The sequence below is a fragment of the Pseudophryne corroboree genome, chromosome 3, assembly GCF_028390025.1.
Source record: "Pseudophryne corroboree isolate aPseCor3 chromosome 3, aPseCor3.hap2, whole genome shotgun sequence".
Taxonomy (NCBI): Eukaryota; Metazoa; Chordata; class Amphibia; order Anura; family Myobatrachidae; genus Pseudophryne; species Pseudophryne corroboree.
This window is the reverse complement of record NC_086446.1, coordinates 374,965,244-374,987,220: the sequence shown is the minus strand read 5'-3', so window position 1 is coordinate 374,987,220 and position 21,977 is coordinate 374,965,244.

The following is a 21,977-nucleotide window of genomic DNA, read 5'->3' as shown; positions in this document are numbered from 1 at the left end:
TGTATCACGCTGTCCTCGGACGGGAAATCTACTTCCGCCCAGAGTGACGTAACAACCGCAATGAACCATAATGAGATAAAAGAATTTAGCTGCGTTGTCATAGCAACGCGTCCCCACGAGGTCCCACAATGCAGTAGGCCGGATGTAACAGCCAAAGTACTGGCGTGTATCACGCTGTCCTCGGACGGAAAATCTACTTCCGCCCGGAGTGACGTGACAACCGCGAGCACGCTATGGATGCAGTTTAACATTCACGAGCGGAACACTAACTTCCGCCCATAGTCCGTGACATCCCATTATGGTTGCCATGGTAAACAAGATCCCGTGCTCTATCTATACTCCACATTGTGCAGTTTAAACACAATACACTTAAAATACTAATAGCTCTTAACTAAAGATAAAATGTGGGCCTCAAAAATAATTAAAATAATTAAAATAATTACACACCCACTTCCGCCCAAAATAGCCACATCAGCCAGCTTTGTCGTCATGGCAACGTACAATCATACTAGCTTACATGGAAAACAAGTTTCCAAGGGCTCAAAATCCCTTACACTGATGTATGCATGTTAAACGTGCACTTGGGGTTATAATTATGTATATCAACAATTAATTCAATAACACACATGGAACATAATGCAAAAATGTAACATACTATAAATCAGAATTTTAAAAAAGAATATCATAAAAACCATCTCAATTCAAATTCATGATTTAGACCATTTGGTGTAAGAGATTGCAAATTGTATATCCACTTCATTTCGCTTTTCGCGAGTCTAATCTCTTTATTATTATTACGCCATTGGTCCTTAGTCACCTCCATCCCCCAAAAGGCTACGATGTGATCTGTAGAACAATTATGTATTTCCTTGAAGTGGAGAGAAAAGGGGTGGGTAATTAGCCCCTTACGTATATTACAAAGATGTTCTGTCCAACGAATTTTTAGACTTCTACTAGTTTTCCCTATATACAGTTTGTTACAAGAGCATTGTATGGCATATATAGCATACTTGCTGTTACAAGTGATGAATTGCGTGATCTTATGTGTTTTCCCTTCCCAGTTAAAGGAGGTAAGTTTTCTTACTTTTGATGGACAATTTTTACACATACCGCAATCTCCACACCTGTGAAATCCTTGGTTTCTGATGACACCCCCAAGTGGTTTATCTATAAATGCACTAGCAGTTAGTTTATCCCTAAGATTGGGCGCTCTTTTATAAATAAATTTGGGTCTTTCTGGTAGGATAGATGTCAATACTGGGTCCTTTTTAAGGAGATGCCAATTCTTCCGGAACACCCTCTCTATAAATTTATGATGACCATTATATTGTGTAACAAACGCTAAGTTATGCGACATCTCAAGTTGTGGTTTGGTCTTAGTAATCAAAAGGGTTTCCCTATCCAGTTCTGCTATATCATCCAATGACTTTTGTAGGCAGACAGGTTTATACCCCTTCGCCATAAACTTTTTTTTCATAGTTTCCACTTCTGTAACATAATTTTTGTCTTCTGAACAATTCCGTCGCAGACGAGTGAATTGCCCTTTAGGTACATTTTTCAACCACTGTGGCAGATGATTACTTCTTGTGCTAATGTAGGTGTTTGAATCAGTAGGTTTAATAAAAACTGTGGACTCAATTTTCCCATCAGCTATATATATATGCAAGTCCAAAAAGTTTACCTCCATTTTGCTAAAATTGAAGGTCAGATGGATGCCTAAAACATTAGTATTAAGATAAATGAAGAAATCTTGAAGTGCACTAACGTCCCCCTTCCATATAAAGAGGACATCATCAATGTACCGCCACCACTGGACCAGGCTCGCCTCCCAGTCATGTCCCGTCCATATATAATTGTCCTCCCATCTAGACATGAACAGATTAGCATAACTGGGGGCGAACCTGGTCCCCATGGCGGTACCTACCTCCTGATTGTAATATTCTCCATCAAAATTAAAATAATTATTGTGGAGTATAAAAGCAATACCCTTCAAGATAAATTCACACAAACCACTCGACATATTGCAAGTGGATAGAGTCTGTTTGACCGCTTCTATTCCATCAGTGTGTTTAATGATAGTATAAAGAGACGTCACATCCCCCGTCACTAGCCACATATCATTGTCCCATTGGACCTCTTTAAGTTTATTCAAAACATCTTTAGTGTCCTTAAGATGCGAGCGCCCCTTAAGAACAAAGGGCTGTAATTGGAAGTCTATGTAATGTGACAAATTTGCAGTAATGGAATTTGTCCCAGCCACTATGGGGCGGCCAGGCGGGTGATGTTCATCTTTATGTACTTTCGGCAACAAATATAGCACTGGTACAGTGTATTTATCATTAATCAAAAATTCAGCTGTTGTTTTGTCCAACGTACCCATCTCTACATAGCCATCTATTAAATCTCGTAGGCCATTAAGGACTCTACTTGAGGGGTCTGTTCTCAATTTTTTATAGGTTATCCCATCTTTTAGTTGACGCATGGCCTCTTTAACGTAAGTAGTTCTATTCATGAGAACTATACCCCCCCCCCTTATCTGCAGGTTTAATTATAATGGACTCATTATTTCTGAGTCCATCTAAGGCCACCCGTTCATTCTTAGTGAGATTGTGTTTATAAGATGGCAAATTACTTTGTAGTGCTTTAATTTCATCATTAACAATCCCCTGAAATACATCTACAAAACAACCCTTGGCATAGCTAGGGTTAAAATGAGATTGTTTCCTAAAATTATTATTGCCCCCACTATTTTGAGTGGGCAGATCGACACTAGTGGCAAAAAAATTTTTAAGGGACAATTTGCGCACAAACTTCTGAATATCAATATACAGGTTTTTTCAACCTGTATATTGATATTCAGAAGTTTGTGCGCAAATTGTCCCTTAAAAATTTTTTTGCCACTAGTGTCGATCTGCCCACTCAAAATAGTGGGGGCAATAATAATTTTAGGAAACAATCTCATTTTAACCCTAGCTATGCCAAGGGTTGTTTTGTAGATGTATTTCAGAGGATTGTTAATGATGAAATTAAAGCACTACAAGGTAATTTGCCATCTTATAAACACAATCTCACTAAGAATGAACGGGTGGCCTTAGATGGACTCAGAAATAATGAGTCCATTATAATTAAACCTGCAGATAAGGGGGGGGTATAGTTCTCATGAATAGAACTACTTACGTTAAAGAGGCCATGCGTCAACTAAAAGATGGGATAACCTATAAAAAATTGAGAACAGACCCCTCAAGTAGAGTCCTTAATGGCCTACGAGATTTAATAGATGGCTATGTAGAGATGGGTACGTTGGACAAAACAACAGCTGAATTTTTGATTAATGATAAATACACTGTACCAGTGCTATATTTGTTGCCGAAAGTACATAAAGATGAACATCACCCGCCTGGCCGCCCCATAGTGGCTGGGACAAATTCCATTACTGCAAATTTGTCACATTACATAGACTTCCAATTACAGCCCTTTGTTCTTAAGGGGCGCTTGCATCTTAAGGACACTAAAGATGTTTTGAATAAACTTAAAGAGGTCCAATGGGACAATGATATGTGGCTAGTGACGGGGGATGTGACGTCTCTTTATACTATCATTAAACACACTGATGGAATAGAAGCGGTCAAACAGACTCTATCCACTTGCAATATGTCGAGTGGTTTGTGTGAATTTATCTTGAAGGGTATTGCTTTTATACTCCACAATAATTATTTTAATTTTGATGGAGAATATTACAATCAGGAGGTAGGTACCGCCATGGGGACCAGGTTCGCCCCCAGTTATGCTAATCTGTTCATGTCTAGATGGGAGGACAATTATATATGGACGGGACATGACTGGGAGGCGAGCCTGGTCCAGTGGTGGCGGTACATTGATGATGTCCTCTTTATATGGAAGGGGGACGTTAGTGCACTTCAAGATTTCTTCATTTATCTTAATACTAATGTTTTAGGCATCCATCTGACCTTCAATTTTAGCAAAATGGAGGTAAACTTTTTGGACTTGCATATATATATAGCTGATGGGAAAATTGAGTCCACAGTTTTTATTAAACCTACTGATTCAAACACCTACATTAGCACAAGAAGTAATCATCTGCCACAGTGGTTGAAAAATGTACCTAAAGGGCAATTCACTCGTCTGCGACGGAATTGTTCAGAAGACAAAAATTATGTTACAGAAGTGGAAACTATGAAAAAAAAGTTTATGGCGAAGGGGTATAAACCTGTCTGCCTACAAAAGTCATTGGATGATATAGCAGAACTGGATAGGGAAACCCTTTTGATTACTAAGACCAAACCACAACTTGAGATGTCGCATAACTTAGCGTTTGTTACACAATATAATGGTCATCATAAATTTATAGAGAGGGTGTTCCGGAAGAATTGGCATCTCCTTAAAAAGGACCCAGTATTGACATCTATCCTACCAGAAAGACCCAAATTTATTTATAAAAGAGCGCCCAATCTTAGGGATAAACTAACTGCTAGTGCATTTATAGATAAACCACTTGGGGGTGTCATCAGAAACCAAGGATTTCACAGGTGTGGAGATTGCGGTATGTGTAAAAATTGTCCATCAAAAGTAAGAAAACTTACCTCCTTTAACTGGGAAGGGAAAACACATAAGATCACGCAATTCATCACTTGTAACAGCAAGTATGCTATATATGCCATACAATGCTCTTGTAACAAACTGTATATAGGGAAAACTAGTAGAAGTCTAAAAATTCGTTGGACAGAACATCTTTGTAATATACGTAAGGGGCTAATTACCCACCCCTTTTCTCTCCACTTCAAGGAAATACATAATTGTTCTACAGATCACATCGTAGCCTTTTGGGGGATGGAGGTGACTAAGGACCAATGGCGTAATAATAATAAAGAGATTAGACTCGCGAAAAGCGAAATGAAGTGGATATACAATTTGCAATCTCTTACACCAAATGGTCTAAATCATGAATTTGAATTGAGATGGTTTTTATGATATTCTTTTTTAAAATTCTGATTTATAGTATGTTACATTTTTGCATTATGTTCCATGTGTGTTATTGAATTAATTGTTGATATACATAATTATAACCCCAAGTGCACGTTTAACATGCATACATCAGTGTAAGGGATTTTGAGCCCCTGGAAACTTGTTTTCCATGTAAGCTAGTATGATTGTACGTTGCCATGACGACAAAGCTGGCTGATGTGGCTATTTTGGGCGGAAGTGGGTGTGTAATTATTTTAATTATTTTTGAGGCCCACATTTTATCTTTAGTTAAGAGCTATTAGTATTTTAAGTGTATTGTGTTTAAACTGCACAATGTGGAGTATAGATAGAGCACGGGATCTTGTTTACCATGGCAACCATAATGGGATGTCACGGACTATGGGCGGAAGTTAGTGTTCCGCTCGTGAATGTTAAACTGCATCCATAGCGTGCTCGCGGTTGTCACGTCACTCCGGGCGGAAGTAGATTTTCCGTCCGAGGACAGCGTGATACACGCCAGTACTTTGGCTGTTACATCCGGCCTACTGCATTGTGGGACCTCGTGGGGACGCGTTGCTATGACAACGCAGCTAAATTCTTTTATCTCATTATGGTTCATTGCGGTTGTTACGTCACTCTGGGCGGAAGTAGATTTCCCGTCCGAGGACAGCGTGATACATGCCAGTACTTTGGCTGTTACATTCGGCCTACTGCATTGTGGGACCTCGTGGGGACACGTTGCTATGACAACACGGCTGAATTCATTTATCTATTATGGTTTATATCCGGGGATTTGGTTTAAATACCACACAGGTAAGGGCACTCTTGTTCCTTGAAAAAGCCTCATTAATTGGGGAGAAACGCGTTGGATAGGTGCCTTCTCAGGTAGTGACACACTTGTATCTCTTGGGATTGTAATTGTGTTTACATCTGGCCGGTGTTTTGCCGTTTTCGGCCGGCGGCTATATACTGGTAATTACTACCCCTGAGTCATATGTGTTCACTTTTAAGTTTTAATAAATTAGATTTTACATTACCACTCCCTCGTCCGTTTTTCGGAGCAGGATATTAAAGAAACCGTTATGGGAGGATGCACACGTCATTCTGAGTGAGTAATGGTACGCATTTGATGTCATGAAATTTATCTACAGTTCAACATCTAAAGATACCTTGATGTGTGGAGACTAGCTCATAATTGTGTGAGTGGGGTACGCTACCCTCTTGTTACATTGACAAAAGTTACTGTCTGCATTATTCTATCTGATTGGACGTACTATACCATGATATTTTGTTCCTTTTCCGTTTCATATCATCGTGAGACATTTGTGGATTAGAAGACACAGATACATGAAGTTTGCAGTGGAGTTGGACTTTTTTTCCTTATCTCATTTATGGACTATGAGTATATGATTTTGATTATTCATTTGCTATGAAACTACACTGAGCGCCTCATTTGAGTATTTGCATTTTGTTCCATTTGTATTATAAGGGTGAGGTGGCCCTTTTTTTCCTCAAGTGGCTGCACAAGTGTGTTTGCGCCTTGGGTTTCTGATTCAATTTTCATTGTTAGAAATAGTAACTCCCAATGGGGGAATCAATAGTCAGGAAGTAGTCCTCACCAGGAATAATGTAATGTATTGCCCGTGGCCCAGAGATGAGCTGCGATCAATCATTTCAGAATTCCCTGACCCTCGGAAGCATTTAGCCAGATGTCAGAAATTTATCAGAGATCTGGGTAATGTGTATGAACCGACAAACCAACATTGGCGGACATTTTTGAAAGCATGCCTACCCCCTAATATTGACACCCAAAAATTCATCACTGATTGTAGATTAGAGTTGGATAGTCCTATGACTGACAGAAACAATCAGGAAAATATAGAACGAATTAACAGACAACTAGAGTTGTATTTCCCCACAACTGTCAAGTGGAGAAGAATTTTCTCCATAAAGCAGAGGGAAAATGAAATGGCATCTGAATATTTCCAACGGGCCCTGCAAATAATGGATAGATACATAGGGGTATCGGATGCAGGGAACAATGAAAATTACAGAGAAGTGGCTGTTTCTGTGCTGATGGACGGACTCGATAAGACAGTGAGGGACAGAGTACAAACCTCTTTGCCTGGTTGGAGAGGGGTCCCAGTAGCTTGCCTTAGAGAGTGCGCAATTGAACACCAAGTAGAAAATTGCAAGAGGAGAGGCTCTTACACCAAAGTCTCATCAGCCCAAACCCCAAAACCCTAGTGGTAACAAAAGACCAATAATATGTTACATTTGTAAAAATAAAGGACATTTTGCTAGAGATTGTAAGAGTAGTAGAGCACATAGCCAATATAGACCCCTAGACAGAGTAAACAAGCCACGGTATTAAACACATAGACGGGATCAAGGGACATATAGTAAGGAATCACGAGCAGTATAGAAAAACACAGATTCAGTTAATGGGAAGAACAGAATAAATGCAACTTTACCCTTTTGACAGAACTTACGGAAATTAGGAGGAGGCTAATAAACTTCTGCTTCTCTCTCTATAGCAGAAGTGACCTCTAAGTAATTTAACAAGAGTTTTGTTAGAGATGGTATACATATAGAGTGCTCCCACCCAGGAAGCACAAAATATGTTAAAATACCCACGAAGACTAATATTGCATTTCACTGTTTTAAAAGCATGTCCATCACAGGTAGAGGAAATTATCTCAAAGATACCGGGTTCCCTATGAACTTAGAATGGACAAGACACTGGATTGATGGCTGGGATAGTCCCAGTAGAGATATAACACACATAGAATTTTTTTAAGGGGAACAGACCGATTAGGGAATCATTCCCCGTAGTGCCCAATCCAGATGTCAAACTTTGTAAAATCTTCTTTGTTACTAAACTCTGTGATTTGTCTTCAAAGTTTCCTCTTCATCTCTGACATTCACCGACAAGATTACAGCTCAAACGTCACATGTCTACTCGGTTTTTTCAGAGGTCTGCCCAAACCCAGTATATCTCACCAGCATCACTGTGCCTGGCCATGCACAAAGGGTGGAGAGTGGAAATACTGGTGAAGGGAGACAGTGCATAGATACCGATAGACATGCTGGTGTGACAGCCTGATGGTGAACGCAAATCTGACAAATTTTCTTTTTCCTATTTCCCCTCTCTTTTTCATTTTCCATGGATGGTTTACTTCACACAACTGATAATACACAATAATTAAACAGATTTATGTTCCCTACAGAAAGGTCGCTGACACGGAGAGAACATCGTATCACTGGAGTGGCTGTTCCGGGAAGGCTGAGAGGCAGGACTATTGTCACGGCACCTGAGCGCGGAGAACAATAAGACTAGAGGCGGTTGTCGCACCAGTTTTTTTTTCTTTTTTTTATTATTTTCTCTATCTCCCACTACCCTCCTTCTCTCCTTCCCTTCCTCCCCTTCTGGTTTCCTTTTTTCTCCCCTTAACAAGATGGACTTACCCCAAGAGACTGCGTTCCGGGTTTTCCTGTTAATCCTGATGTTGACGAGGACAGTCTGTTTCGGTGAGGGTCCCAGAGAGGTCGAGAACGGATCTGGAATGGGTTCTGATGGCGAGGATGGATTTGTAGAATCTCAAGCGCAACACATCACTCGAGCAAAGGCAAGTATCAGAAAACGATCTGGTAGTCAGGGAGCTCGGAGGCACTGTGAAGGGTTATTGGCTGAGGAAAATTGCATTTGTAGGAATTGTGAAAACATAGTTGAGGATGGGTGCATCCAGAGATGTCAGTCCAGCCTTAATATCAACATGGACCGTCATCCATTGAGTGATTATCACTCACTAGTGGGTAAGGTCTTAAACCAGACAGAATGCTGGGTGTGCTCACAAGTACCTCAAGGTCATAGCAAGTCAGGATTAGTACCGTACCCTTTAGCAATAGATGAGGTACTCGAATTACGGGGTGGGAGACCGGTGGACAAGAAATTCAATATTTCTAGGCCCTCTAGTTTGAAGCTCCACCAGTATCATGTAGATAGATCCTTAGTATGCTTCAACATTTCCAATTCCCGAAAACCAGAAAATTGGGAAGTGACATGGAATAACCAGACCATGGCCTTTTCGCACAGAGCTGATAAGATACCCATAGACTCTGAACTTGTACGCCAGATAGCCAACAGTGGAAGGTATTTTCGGTATAGGTATACTCAAGGAAGCAAGACCATGAGGGTTGGAGAAGTATCACCAGGGTACTGTGCGCATATCATCCAGCCTGATACATGTACTGAACAGATGAGAGAACTAGGGATGGGGTTTTTCACGTGGAAAGTTTGCAATATGGTAATGTCATATTCTGTCCCATATGTTCTCCCCGATGATGCCTATTTCATATGTGGGAGGAAGGCTTATAAGTGGCTTGCCCCAAACTCAGAGGGATTGTGTTACGTTGGGAGAGTGTTGCCAGAGGTCATGACCATAACCCATGATAAGATGAAAGATGTTCACCGCAGTGCTCAGGCTCCTTATACTCATACTCACTATGAACACATCGTTAAGAGACACCTCATGCAAAGAGCAGAGCATGTAGCCTCTGATTTGATACACGAATCCACCGGGATTCAATTCCTTCTCGCATTAGACATCACCCGTACTGCCAGAGGAATTATAAACTATAAGTATATCCATGCGCTAGCGAACTTGATAGATTATATCACTGAGATGTATGATGACACCTTCAGGTATACAGGAAGGGAGTTGCAAGCTTACAAGACTGAATTGATCCAGCACAGGATGGTCCTCAATTATATCACAGCCGTGACGGGTGGGTACTGTGTCACGTTGGCAACTCAATATGGTGTGAAGTGCTGTACATATATCACAAACAGCACTGACGACCCCACGGAGATCATTGATCAAAAGATGGAAGATATCTTGCAGTTGAAGTGGGAGTTCCGGAGGAGACACAACCTTACCCTAACCGCTGTGGGTAATGAGCTGACCGGCTGGGTCTCATGGTTGAACCCACGCAATTGGTTCTCAGGTTTAGGAGAGTGGGCTCAAAATGTTATTATTAGTATAGGGAAGTTTCTCCTATGTATCCTGGGAGTCATCATAATTATTGGCTTGATATTTAGGTGTGTTCTAATCCTAACGCGGCGCAAGCACGGCACAAAATTGATGAGCCTAAGGAGCGGGGGCACTGTTACAGCAGCAGATTTAATTTATGACCCATCCATAGAAACAATGTTATGATAAGGATTGCAAATTAATTCCATGGCCTGTTTCTTTCACCCGTTTTTCCTTTGTTTCAGCAAAAATACACCCATCCGGAAAAGACTTCGATCAACACCCAAGAATGATTACGAAAATGTTATGTGAATGTATTTTAGATATGTGTCTTATCTTCATCTCTACAACCTTCAGTTAGTGACACACATAGTCGACAGGTGATATCCACATATACTAGCACTCACATATGTTCCCCCTCCATGTGTCATCAACTAAATGTGCAACCCATTTGTTGGAACAAGAAGCCGAAAAGAGCTCGGTAGTGTTTGTTGGCCCACTTACAGACCCTTAATACGGGATAAGAAGGATTTAATGTATACTTCGCAATACCTCAAAGCTTATTTAGAACATATACAGCACGATGATACATGCCCCTCAGACACGGATTCATGCATACATGCTTTTTACTATCTCACTAGGTCATACATTTCCTACCTTCCCCTCTCTCCCGACTATCCAAACTTCTGTAGATATTGTGTAGATATTTTTCTGTTTAGTGATTAGATAGTGGCAGTTATTGTTGACTGCCAAAGGGTGGACTGTCAAAGTCAAAAAATATTGAAGCACACACACCAAGTACAAACCACACACAGATGGCCCCTGCGCGCGCACTCGTTCTGCTGTGTGTGCACATATCCGCAATTTGCGTAAGGTCGCTCCCCCCGGTCATGCGCCTTAGCGCGTGGTATGCGTATTTACGGCAGGGTTTGTGTGCGCATAGAGGGCTATCAAAACATTTCATATTTAATCCACAAAGCGCACATTATACACATAGGGGGTAATTCCAAGTTGATCGCAGCAGGAATTTAGTTAGCAATTGGGCAAAACCATGTGCACTGCAGGGGAGGCAGATTTAACATGTGCAAAGAGAGTTAGATTTGGGTGGGTTATTTTATTTCTGTGCAGGGTAAATACTGGCTGCTTTATTTTTACACTGCAAATTAGATTGCAGATTGAACACACCCCACATAAATCTAACTCTCTCTGCACATGTTAAATCTGCCTCCCCTGCAGTGCACATGGTTTTGCCCAATTGCTAACTAAATTCCTGCTGCGATCAACTTGAAATTACCCCCATAGTCTCCTAACACTACATCAGAAAGTTAGAACTGTTTAAATGATTCCAGAACAAAGGGATTCACCTTTGCAGGATAAGAGGGGACAGACTAAGGTTATAAGGTGATGTTTGGTATCCAGCTGTAGGGTATTTTAAGGGAAACATTCCGGTGTTGGTCTGCGGAAGATCGCATGTTCCTGCGTGTAGTTATGTGTAGAAGTAGAATATAGAGATAAACTGTATTTACTGTATATTATGTATGCGGGGGGAATCCAGAGAAGACCACCCACAAGAACAGTTAAGAAAGACATCGCCCACCTTTTCAAATGAACCTATGACCTCTCCTGTAGTGTAAAGATACATCCCTGTGTCCAATAGACAAAGGGATTACAGTATCCATTGTATTGCTTTTGGAAGACTTGGGTAAACAAAGCTTGCTGCAGCCTGCCCAGACAGAGAGACTCACAAAGTTATCTATCACAAGACTCTTAGCGCTTTCAACCTGATTAGCGGAGGACCGGGACCGGGAAGCGCTTGCGAATATACACACGTATGTACATTGACTGTAGCCATTATTCTGTTGTAGATTTATCTTGTTAGCCTTGTAGTGTATATTTTGTATATGTTATCCCCTTTCAAATAATCCACTGTAGCGTTAGAACCCAGCGGTTAACTACAATCGGTGTTGTGTCCTCATTTTCCTGGTAAGGTTTAAAAGTGTATTGATAAGGTGTGTACGCGCTGCGGATACTTTGTACCGTCAGTGCTGCATAAGGTTTAAGGTGTAACATCATTGCAGTGCTTTGCTGCATAAGGTTTAAGGTGTAACATCATTGCAGAGCTTTGCTGCATAAGGTTTAAAGTGTAATCATATCATTGCATTGTATAACTGTATAAGGTTTTAAGGTGTATTAATTGGGTGCGAACGCACTGCGTGTGCTTTGTACCCGCAGTGCGGCTTTTGTACGCTAAGTGCGTACACGGTACGGGACTCTGCGCAAATAGCGTGCGAAGTACGTAGCGTGTGTATTAAGTTCAGCGACCGCAGCGGCTCCATGGTAGAAGTGTGTTTTAAGGTATAGCTTTGTGTTTTAAGATAAAATCGACATTCTCAAACTACTGCGGCTTTACCCAGTAGGGAGAGTGAAAGCGCGTCCCAGGATAACATTAATGTGGTTATCTTTTGTATCACCGGGGTGAAATTGGCCTTATATAGTGTCTCAATTTTGTTAGTGATAGATATACCCAAGTATTTAATCACTGAGGTACTAATTTTAAAACGTGAAAAAATCGGGGTGGAAGCAAGATCTAGCAAGTACTTGCCTATTGGTAGAAGTTCAGATTTATTGACATTGATTTTATACCCTGAGGATTTACCAAATTCATCAATGCCATAATGTGGGGAATGGAGGTCAGGGGGTCAGTAATAAATAGCAGCATATCATCTGCTAACAGTGATACCTTCAATTCATTCGATGCAATCCTGATCCCATGAAACCCAGTTGAGTGACGTAGTAGAATAGCCAGAAGCTCAATGGCGATGGCAAAGAGCAAGGGTGACAGAGGGCACCCTTGTCTAGTGCCTTTGTACAAGGGGAAATAGTTTGATATTTGGCCATTGCAAATAATTTGTGAAAGTGGGGTGCAATACAGCAATTTGACATAGGAAATAAAAGTCGGGGGAAGACCAAATCGGGCCATGGTGGAATATAAGTGGGGCCAAAGCACCAGGTCAAAGGCCTTCTCGGCGTCTAGGGATAAAATGACACCTGGAGGAGAGGAGTCAACAGATTGTTGGAGATGTTGGACAGCAGCAATGACCTTCCTCACATTGACCACAGAGTGTCTGCCCACAATGAACCACTTTAAGCCTGTCCGCTAGTATTTTCGCCAAGATCTTATAGTCCGAAGCCAGTAGTGATATCGGCCTATAAGATCCTGGGTTGGTGAGATCCCTACCCAGTTTAGGCAGAACTTTAACATAGGCTGCATTAAAGTATAGAGGGGGGAGGCCATATCGTAACATATGGTTAAAGGTAGCCACCAGCGTATCTAGAAAATAGGGAAGCATGAATTTGTAGAAACTATCCCCAAACCCATCTGGGCCAGGAGTTTTACCGTGTTTCAGGTTTTTAATTACAGATGTGACTTCTGCAGCAGTGACAGGACAAACCAGTGCAGGTTCCAGTGCAGAGTCTATTTGCGGGAAGGGGACCGTAGGCACAGAGGGGTCACACATAGGGTCGGAGTGCACATCCGCTGCAGGAGCTGGATAAGTATGAGAGTAAAGAGCGGAATAGTAATCAGTCATGATCTGCAATATCTGTGCGTTGGAGGAGGTGAGTGTGCCATCCTCTCTCTGTAGGGGATGGTCGACAGCAGACGGCCTAGTGCCATTCAGTATGTTAGTTAGTAGCTTGCCCGTTTTGTTTCCAAAACGGTGATATTTATAGTTGACCTTGTAGAGAGATTTATTGCCCCTATTGGTCAAGTATTCGTTAAAGTGGGACTTAGCGATAGTATAATTATGCTTATTGGACACAGTAGGGCTATGGCAGTAAGCAGAGTAAGTAGAGGACAGTTGATTTTGCAACCTGAGGTAGGAAGAAGCATAGGCTTTGTTTAGTTTAGCCATATATGAGAGAATTGCACCCCTCAAGACCGATTTCGCTGTTTGCCAGAATAAAGGAGGGTTGGAGCTTGCGTGAGATTGGTTGTTGGAGCAGAACTACTCCAAGCATTCAACTAGCATAGTTTGAAATTCAGGGGAGACCAATAAATGTGACGGAAATCTCCAAATCCGTCTGGGAGACGGTTCATCAGAGACACGCAAAGAAAATCGCTGCAAGGAGTGATCCGATAATGATATCGGCTCAATCTCGATGTCTGATACCCTTGTGAACAAAGTCTGGGAGACCATTAAATAGTCGATTCTCGATAGAGTGTGATAAACAGAGGAGAGGCAAGTGTATTCCCTGGTGGTAGGGTTGACAGCCCCTAGCCAACAGTTTCCAACCTAGCATTTGGAGTTTCAACATTTCTATCGGCACTAAATGGACCTCCTAAATAAAAAGTAAATCTAGTTTCAACTTGTTTCAATATAAGAGAACCTTCCTGCGTTTTGCGGGAGAGTTAAAACCCCCCACATTAAAAGAGCCAATTTTAATCTCAGACATGTTGTATAATACCAGTGTGGAGAGTAGGTAAACCTGAGCATTGCATCCAAACCTTTATGATAAGAAGAAAGACTGATGGAGGAAGAGGACAAGACACATAGAAACACAGAAAAAAAACAATAAACCACGATACGCATTGCGTATCCAACAACCATACTGCACTTTCACATAACTTCCGGGAACAAATAAAAAACAAAAACTTCAGATACAGTAAAATACTTTTGTAGGCACCCAGAGCATAACTCCTGTCATGCCCGGCTAGTTGTCATGTGAAACCTCAAAAGACTCCTCGAGGAACCGGAGGGGTTTAGGGCTGCAGAGAGGACACATCGTAAGAGTAGCTGGGGGGGGAAGTGAGGTGAAGTTGACTAATAAGTAACACCATATTCCGCCGTATATGTAGGTGGCAGGGTGATCAAGGTAGTCAGGCGGTGTCCGTTATATCCTGATCCGAAGTCGGGCCTCTAGCACATAGAAAATCTTCAGCATCAGCAGGAGATAAAAAATCAAAGTGCCTGTCCTTTTCAAACAGACGCAGCTTGGCAGGGTAAATAAGGGCAAATTTTTTCCTATCTGCAATCAGGCGTGTACAAATAGGGGAGAAAGCTCTGCGGGCTTTCGTGAGTTCCACGGAGTAATCTTGAAATAGTCGGAGTTGTGCGCCTTCCCACTTAAGGACGGGCTGTTTTCTGGAAGCTTTCCATATTTCTAGCTTGTGTGTGTAGCTGAGGCATTTAAAAATAGTGACTCTGGGACGTGAGTCATTAGGGCGTGGAGGAGGGCCTATCCTATGGACCCGTTCAATCACCATATCTTTGGATAGGTCAGGTATGCCCAGCAGTTATGGCAAGGTGTGTGCAACAAATTGCTCCAGTAAGTGGCCCTTAATCGTTTGAGGGAGCCCCACCACCCTTATATTGTTACGCCGTGAGCGATTTTCAATTTCCTCCATTTTTTTGATAATGGAATAATTCTCCTTCTCCAACCTTTTAACTTCACATTGCAAATCAGCTAGATTATGTGCCACCGAGCCTATTCTGTTTTCAGCAGTGGTAACCCTGGTAGACAAGTGGTGTATCTGAGTAGTAATGTCACTTACTGCTTTAGTCAGTAGCGGCCCCATCGCGGAGGTAATGGCATCCACGAGGTCCCCATAAAGCAGCGGGCTGTCCCGGGGGCGCTGGGAGGGCAAACCAGCAGTGTCCAGTGCCCAGTGACTGTTTTCTTTGAAGCCGGTGTGGTGGCGTGTGACTCTTCCTCTGGCGCCATTACAGGGTCCGCGCCTCGTTTGATCTGTCGCAGCGCCTGCTGCTGCGAGCGCGTGACATACTTGTCCATCGTGGAGGAGCAGCTGTGGGTATGCGGGAGGTTTGGAGGCTATAGTAGCCGTGAAAAGGGTCAGAGAAGCCAGGCACGGAGCGGAGCTGTGAGCCTGTGCTGCTCTCTCCATGCACCCGGAACCGGAAGTCATCCAGGAGCAGTCTTATACAATATCTATAGATTTCTATGGACGAACTAAAGATATTGTACATCTTTAACGATGTGCGCTCCCGCGGGGGCGTTAACGATGTAGTGCATTAACACTGGACGTTGTGACTAATATATCGTCCAATCTGGTGGATCGGACAGTATATCGGCTGCATGTAGCCAAGTGTGAACCCAGCCAAAATGTGGCCCTGATTCTGAGATTACTTTAGGTCTACGGCACTTCAATATCCTGGTTGGGCTAAAACTTCCCTAATTTCGTTAAAAAAACATTAACAGCACTGAGGTCATGGGTTTGATTCTCACCACAGCTCTGTGTGGAGTTTGTATATTCTCCCCTTTCTTACGTGGGTTACCTCTAGGTACTCCAATTTTCTCCCACAAGAATATACTAGTAGGGTAATTGGCTCCCTACAAAAATAAAAAAGTAACAAACCCCAGTTATAGGAGTGTGTGTATAGATTGTAAGCTACACTGCGTCTGGGACTGATGTGAATGGCCAAATATTCTCTGTAAAGCACTGCAGAATTTGTGTGTGCTATATAAATAATGGTAATAAATAAAATAAGAATTTACTTACCGATAATTCTATTTCTCGTAGTCCGTAGTGGATGCTGGGGACTCCGTAAGGACCATGGGGAATAGCGGCTCCGCAGGAGACTGGGCACAAAAGTAAAGCTTTAGAACTACCTGGTGTGCACTGGCTCCTCCCCCTATGACCCTCCTCCAAGCCTCAGTTAGGATACTGTGCCCGGACGAGCGTACACAATAAGGAAGGATTTTGAATCCCGGGTAAGACTCATACCAGCCACACCAATCACACCGTACAACTCGTGATCTAAACCCAGTTAACAGCATGATAACAGAGGAGCCTCTAGAAAAGATGGCTCACTACAGCAATAACCCGATTTTTTGGTAACAATAACTATGTACCAGTATTGCAGACAATCCGCACTTGGGATGGGCGCCCAGCATCCACTACGGACTACGAGAAATAGAATTATCGGTAAGTAAATTCTTATTTTCTCTAACGTCCTAAGTGGATGCTGGGGACTCCGTAAGGACCATGGGGATTATACCAAAGCTCCCAAACGGGCGGGAGAGTGCGGATGACTCTGCAGCACCAAATGAGAGAACTCCAGGTCCTCCTCAGCCAGGGTATCAATTTTGTAGAATTTTACAAACGTATTTGCTCCTGACCAAGTAGCTGCTCGGCAAAGTTGTAAAGCCGAGACCCCTCGGGCAGCCGCCCAAGATGAGCCCATCTTCCTTGTGGAGTGGGCATTTACAGATTTTTGGCTGTGGCAGGCCTGCCACAGAATGTGCAAGCTGAATTGTATTACAAATCCAACGAGCAATAGTCTGCTTAGAAGCAGGAGCACCCAGCTTGTTGGGTGCATACAGGATAAACAGCGAGTCAGATTTTCTGACTCCAGCCGTCCTGGAAACATATATTTTCAGGGCCCTGACAACGTCTAGCAACTTGGAGTCCTCCAAGTCCCTAGTAGCCGCAGGCACCACAATAGGTTGGTTCAGGTGAAACGCTGAAACCACCTTAGGGAGAAACTGAGGACGAGTCCTCAATTCCGCCCTGTCCGAATGGAAAATCAGATAAGGGCTTTTACAGGATAAAGCCGCCAATTCTGACACGCGCCTGGCCCAGGCCAGGGCCAACAGCATGACCACTTTCCATGTGAGATATTTTAACTCCACAGATTTAAGTGGTTCAAACCAATGTGACTTTTGGAACCCAAAAACTACATTGAGATCCCAAGGTGCCACTGGAGGCACAAAAGGAGGCTGTATATGCAGTACCCCTTTAACAACGTCTGAACTTCAGGGACTGAAGCTAGTTCTTTTTGGAAGAAAATTGACAGGGCCGAAATTTGAACCTTAATGGACCCCAATTTCAGGCCCATAGACACTCCTGTTTGCAGGAAATGTAGGAATCGACCCAGTTGAATTTCCTCCGTCGGGCCTTACTGGCCTCGCACCACGCAACATATTTTCGCCAAATGCGGTGATAATGTTTTGCGGTTACATCCTTCCTGGCTTTGATCAGGATAGGGATGACTTCATCCGGAATGCCTTTTTTCCTTCAGGATCCGGCGTTCAACCGCCATGCCGTCAAACGCAGCCGCGGTAAGTCTTGGAACAGACAGGGTCCTTACTGGAGCAGGTCCCTTCTTAGAGGTGAGCATCTCTTGAAGTTCCGGTTACCAAGTCCTTCTTGGCCAATCCGGAGCCACGAATATAGTGCTTACTCCTCTCCATCTTATCAATCTCAGTACCTTGGGTATGAGAGGCAGATGAGGGAACACATACACTGACTGGTACACCCACGGTGTTACCAGAGCGTCTACAGCTATTGCCTGAGGGTCCCTTGACCTGGCGCAATACCTGTCGAGTTTTTCCCAACGGTTTATAATCCTGTGGAAGACTTCTGGGTGAAGTCCCCACTCTCCCGGGTGGAGGTCGTGTCTGCTGAGGAAGTCTGCTTCCCAGTTGTCCACTCCCGGAATTGCTGACAGTGCTATCACATGATTTTCCGCCCAGCGAAGAATCCTTGCAGCTTCTGCCATTGCCCTCCTGCTTCTTGTGCCACCCTGTCTGTTTACGTGGGTGACTGCCGTGATGTTGTCTGACTGGATCAACACCGGCTGACCTTGAAGCAGAGGTCTTGCTAAGCTTAGAGCATTGTAAATGGCCCTTAGCTTCAGGATATTTATGTGAAGTGATGTCTCCAGGCTTAACCATAAGCCCTGGAAATTCCTTCCCTGTGTGACTGCTCCCCAGCCTCGCAGGCTGGCATCCGTGGTCACCAGGACCCAGTCCTGAATGCCGAATCTGCGGCCCTCTAGAAGATGAGCACTCTGCAACCAACACAGGAGGGACACCCTTGTTCTTGGTGACAGGGTTATCCGCTGATGCATCTGAAGATGCGACCCGGACCATTTGTCCAGCAGGTCCCACTGGAAAGTTCTTGCGTGGAATCTGCCGAATGGGATTGCTTCGTAGGAAGCCACCATTTTACCCAGAACCCTTGTGCATTGATGCACTGAGACTTGGCTCGGTTTTAGGAGGTTCCTGACTAGCTCGGATAACTCCCTGGCTTTCTCCTCCGGGAGAAACACCTTTTTCTGGACTGTGTCCAGGATCATCCCTAGGAACAGAAGACGAGTCGTCGGAACCAGCTGCGATTTTGGAATATTGAGAATCCAATCATGCTGCCGCAACACTACCTGAGATAGTGCTACACCGACCTCCAACTGTTCCCTGGATCTTACCCTTATCAGGGAATCGTCCAAGTAAGGGATAACTAAAATTCCCTTCCTTCGAAGGAATATCATCATTTCGGCCATTACCTTGGTAAAGACCCGGGGTGCCGTGGACCATCCATACGGCAGCGTCTGAACTGATAGTGACAGTTCTGTACCATAAACCTGAGGTACCCTTGGTGAGAAGGGTAAATTTGGACATGAAGGTAAGCATCCTTGATGTCCCGAGACATCATGTAGTCCCCTTCTTCCAGGTTCGCAATCACTGCTCTGAGTGACTCAATCTTGAATTTGAACCTCTGTATGTAAGTGTTCAAAGATTTTAGATTTAGAATCGGTCTCACCGAGCCGTCCGGCTTCGGTACCACAACAGTGTGGAATAATACCCCGTTCCCTGTTGCAGGAGGGGTACCTTGATTATCACCTGCTGGGAATACAGCTTGTGAATGGCTTCCAAAACTGTCTCCCTGTCAGAAGGAGACATCGATAAAGCCGACTTTAGGAAACGGCGAGGGGGAGACGTCTCGAATTCCAATTTGTACCCCTGAGATATCACCTGAAGGATCCAGGGGTCTACTTGCGAGTGAGCCCACTGCGTGCTGAAATTCATTGAGATGGGCCCCCCACCGTGCCTAATTCTGCTTGTAAAGCCCCAGCGTCATACTGAGGGCTTGGCAGAGGCGGGAGAGGGTTTCTGTTCCTGGGAACTGGCTGATTTCTGCAGCCTTTTTCCTCTCCCTCTGTCACGGGGCAGAAATGAGGAACCTTTTGCTCGCTTGTCCACGAAAAGACTGCGCCTGATAACACGGCGTCTTCTCATGTTGAGAGGCGACCTGGGGTACAAACGTGGATTTCCCAGCTGTTGCCGTGGCCACCAGGTCTGAAAGACCGACCCCAAATAACTCCTCCCCTTAATAAGGCAATACTTCCAAATGCCGTTTGAAATCCGCATCACCTGACCACTGTCGTGTCCATAACCCTCTACTGGTAGAAATGGACAATGCACTTAGACTTGATGCCAGTCGGCAAATATTCCGCTGTGCATCACGCATATATAGAAATGCATCTTTTAAATGCTCTATAGGCAAAAATATACTGTCCCTATCTAGGGTATCAATATTTTCAGTCAGGGAATCCGACCACGCCAACCCAGCACTGCACATCCAGGCTGAGGCGATTGCTGGTCGCAGTATAACACCAGTATGTGTGTAAATACATTTTAGGATACCCTCCTGCTTTCTATCAGCAGGATCCTTAAGGGCGGCCATCTCAGGAGAGGGTAGAGCCCTTACAAGCGTGTGAGCGCTTTATCCACCCTAGGGGGTGTTTCCCAACGCACCCTAACCTCTGGCGGGAAAGGATATAATGCCAATAACATTTTAGAAATTATCAGTTGTTATCGGGGGAAACCCACGCATCATCACACACCTCATTTAATTTCTCAGATTCAGGAAAACTACAGGTAGTTTTTCCTCACCGAACATAATACCCCTTTTTGGTGGTACTCGTATTATCAGAAATGTGTAAAACATTTTTCATTGCCTCCATCATGTAACGTGTGGCCCTACTGGAAGTCACATTTGTCTCTTCACCGTCGACACTGGAGTCAGTATCCGTGTCGGCGTCTATATCTGCCATCTGAGGTAACGGGCGCTTTAGAGCCCCTGACGGCCTATGAGACGTCTGGACAGGCACAAGCTGAGTAGCCGGCTGTCTCATGTCAACCACTGTCTTTTATACAGAGCTGACACTGTCACGTAATTCTTCCAACAGTTCATCCACTCAGGTGTCGACCCCCTAGGGGGTGACATCACTATTACAGGCAATCTGCTCCGTTTCCACATCATTTTTCTCCTCATACATGTCGACACAAACGTACCGACATACAGCACACACACAGGGAATGCTCTGATAGAGGACAGGACCCCACTAGCCCTTTGGGGAGACAGAGGGAGAGTTTGCCAGCACACACCAGAGCGCTATATATATACAGGGATAACCTTATATAAGTGTTTTTCCCCTTATAGCTTCTGTATTTTTAATACTGCGCATAATTAGTGCCCCCCTCTCTTTTTTAACCCTTTCTGTAGTGTAGTGACTGCAGGGGAGAGCCAGGGAGCTTCCCTCCAACGGAGCTGTGAGGGAAAATGGCGCCAGTGTGCTGAGGAGATAGGCTCCACCCCCTTATCGGCGGCCTTATCTCCCGTTTTTCTATGTATTCTGGCAGGGGTTAAATGCATCCATATAGCCCAGGAGCTATATGTGATGCATTTTTTTTTGCCATCCAAGGTGTTTTTATTGCGTCTCAGGGCGCCCCCCCCCCAGCGCCCTGCACCCTCAGTGACCGGAGTGTGAAGTGTGCTGAGAGCAATGGCGCACAGCTGCAGTGCTGTGCGCTACCTTGTTGAAGACAGGACGTCTTCTGCCGCCGATTTTCCGGACCTCTTCTGTCTTCTGGCTCTGTAAGGGGGCCGGCGGCGCGGCTCTGGGACCCATCCATGGCTGGGCCTGTGATCGTCCCTCTGGAGCTAATGTCCAGTAGCCTAAGAAGCCCAATCCAGTCTGCACGCAGGTGAGTTCGCTTCTTCTCCCCTTAGTCCCTCGATGCAGTGAGCCTGTTGCCAGCAGGTCTCACTGAAAATAAAAAACCTAAAACTAAACTTTTCACTAAGCAGCTCAGGAGAGCCACCTAGTGTGCACCCTTCTCGTTCGGGCACAAAATCTTAACTGAGGCTTGGAGGAG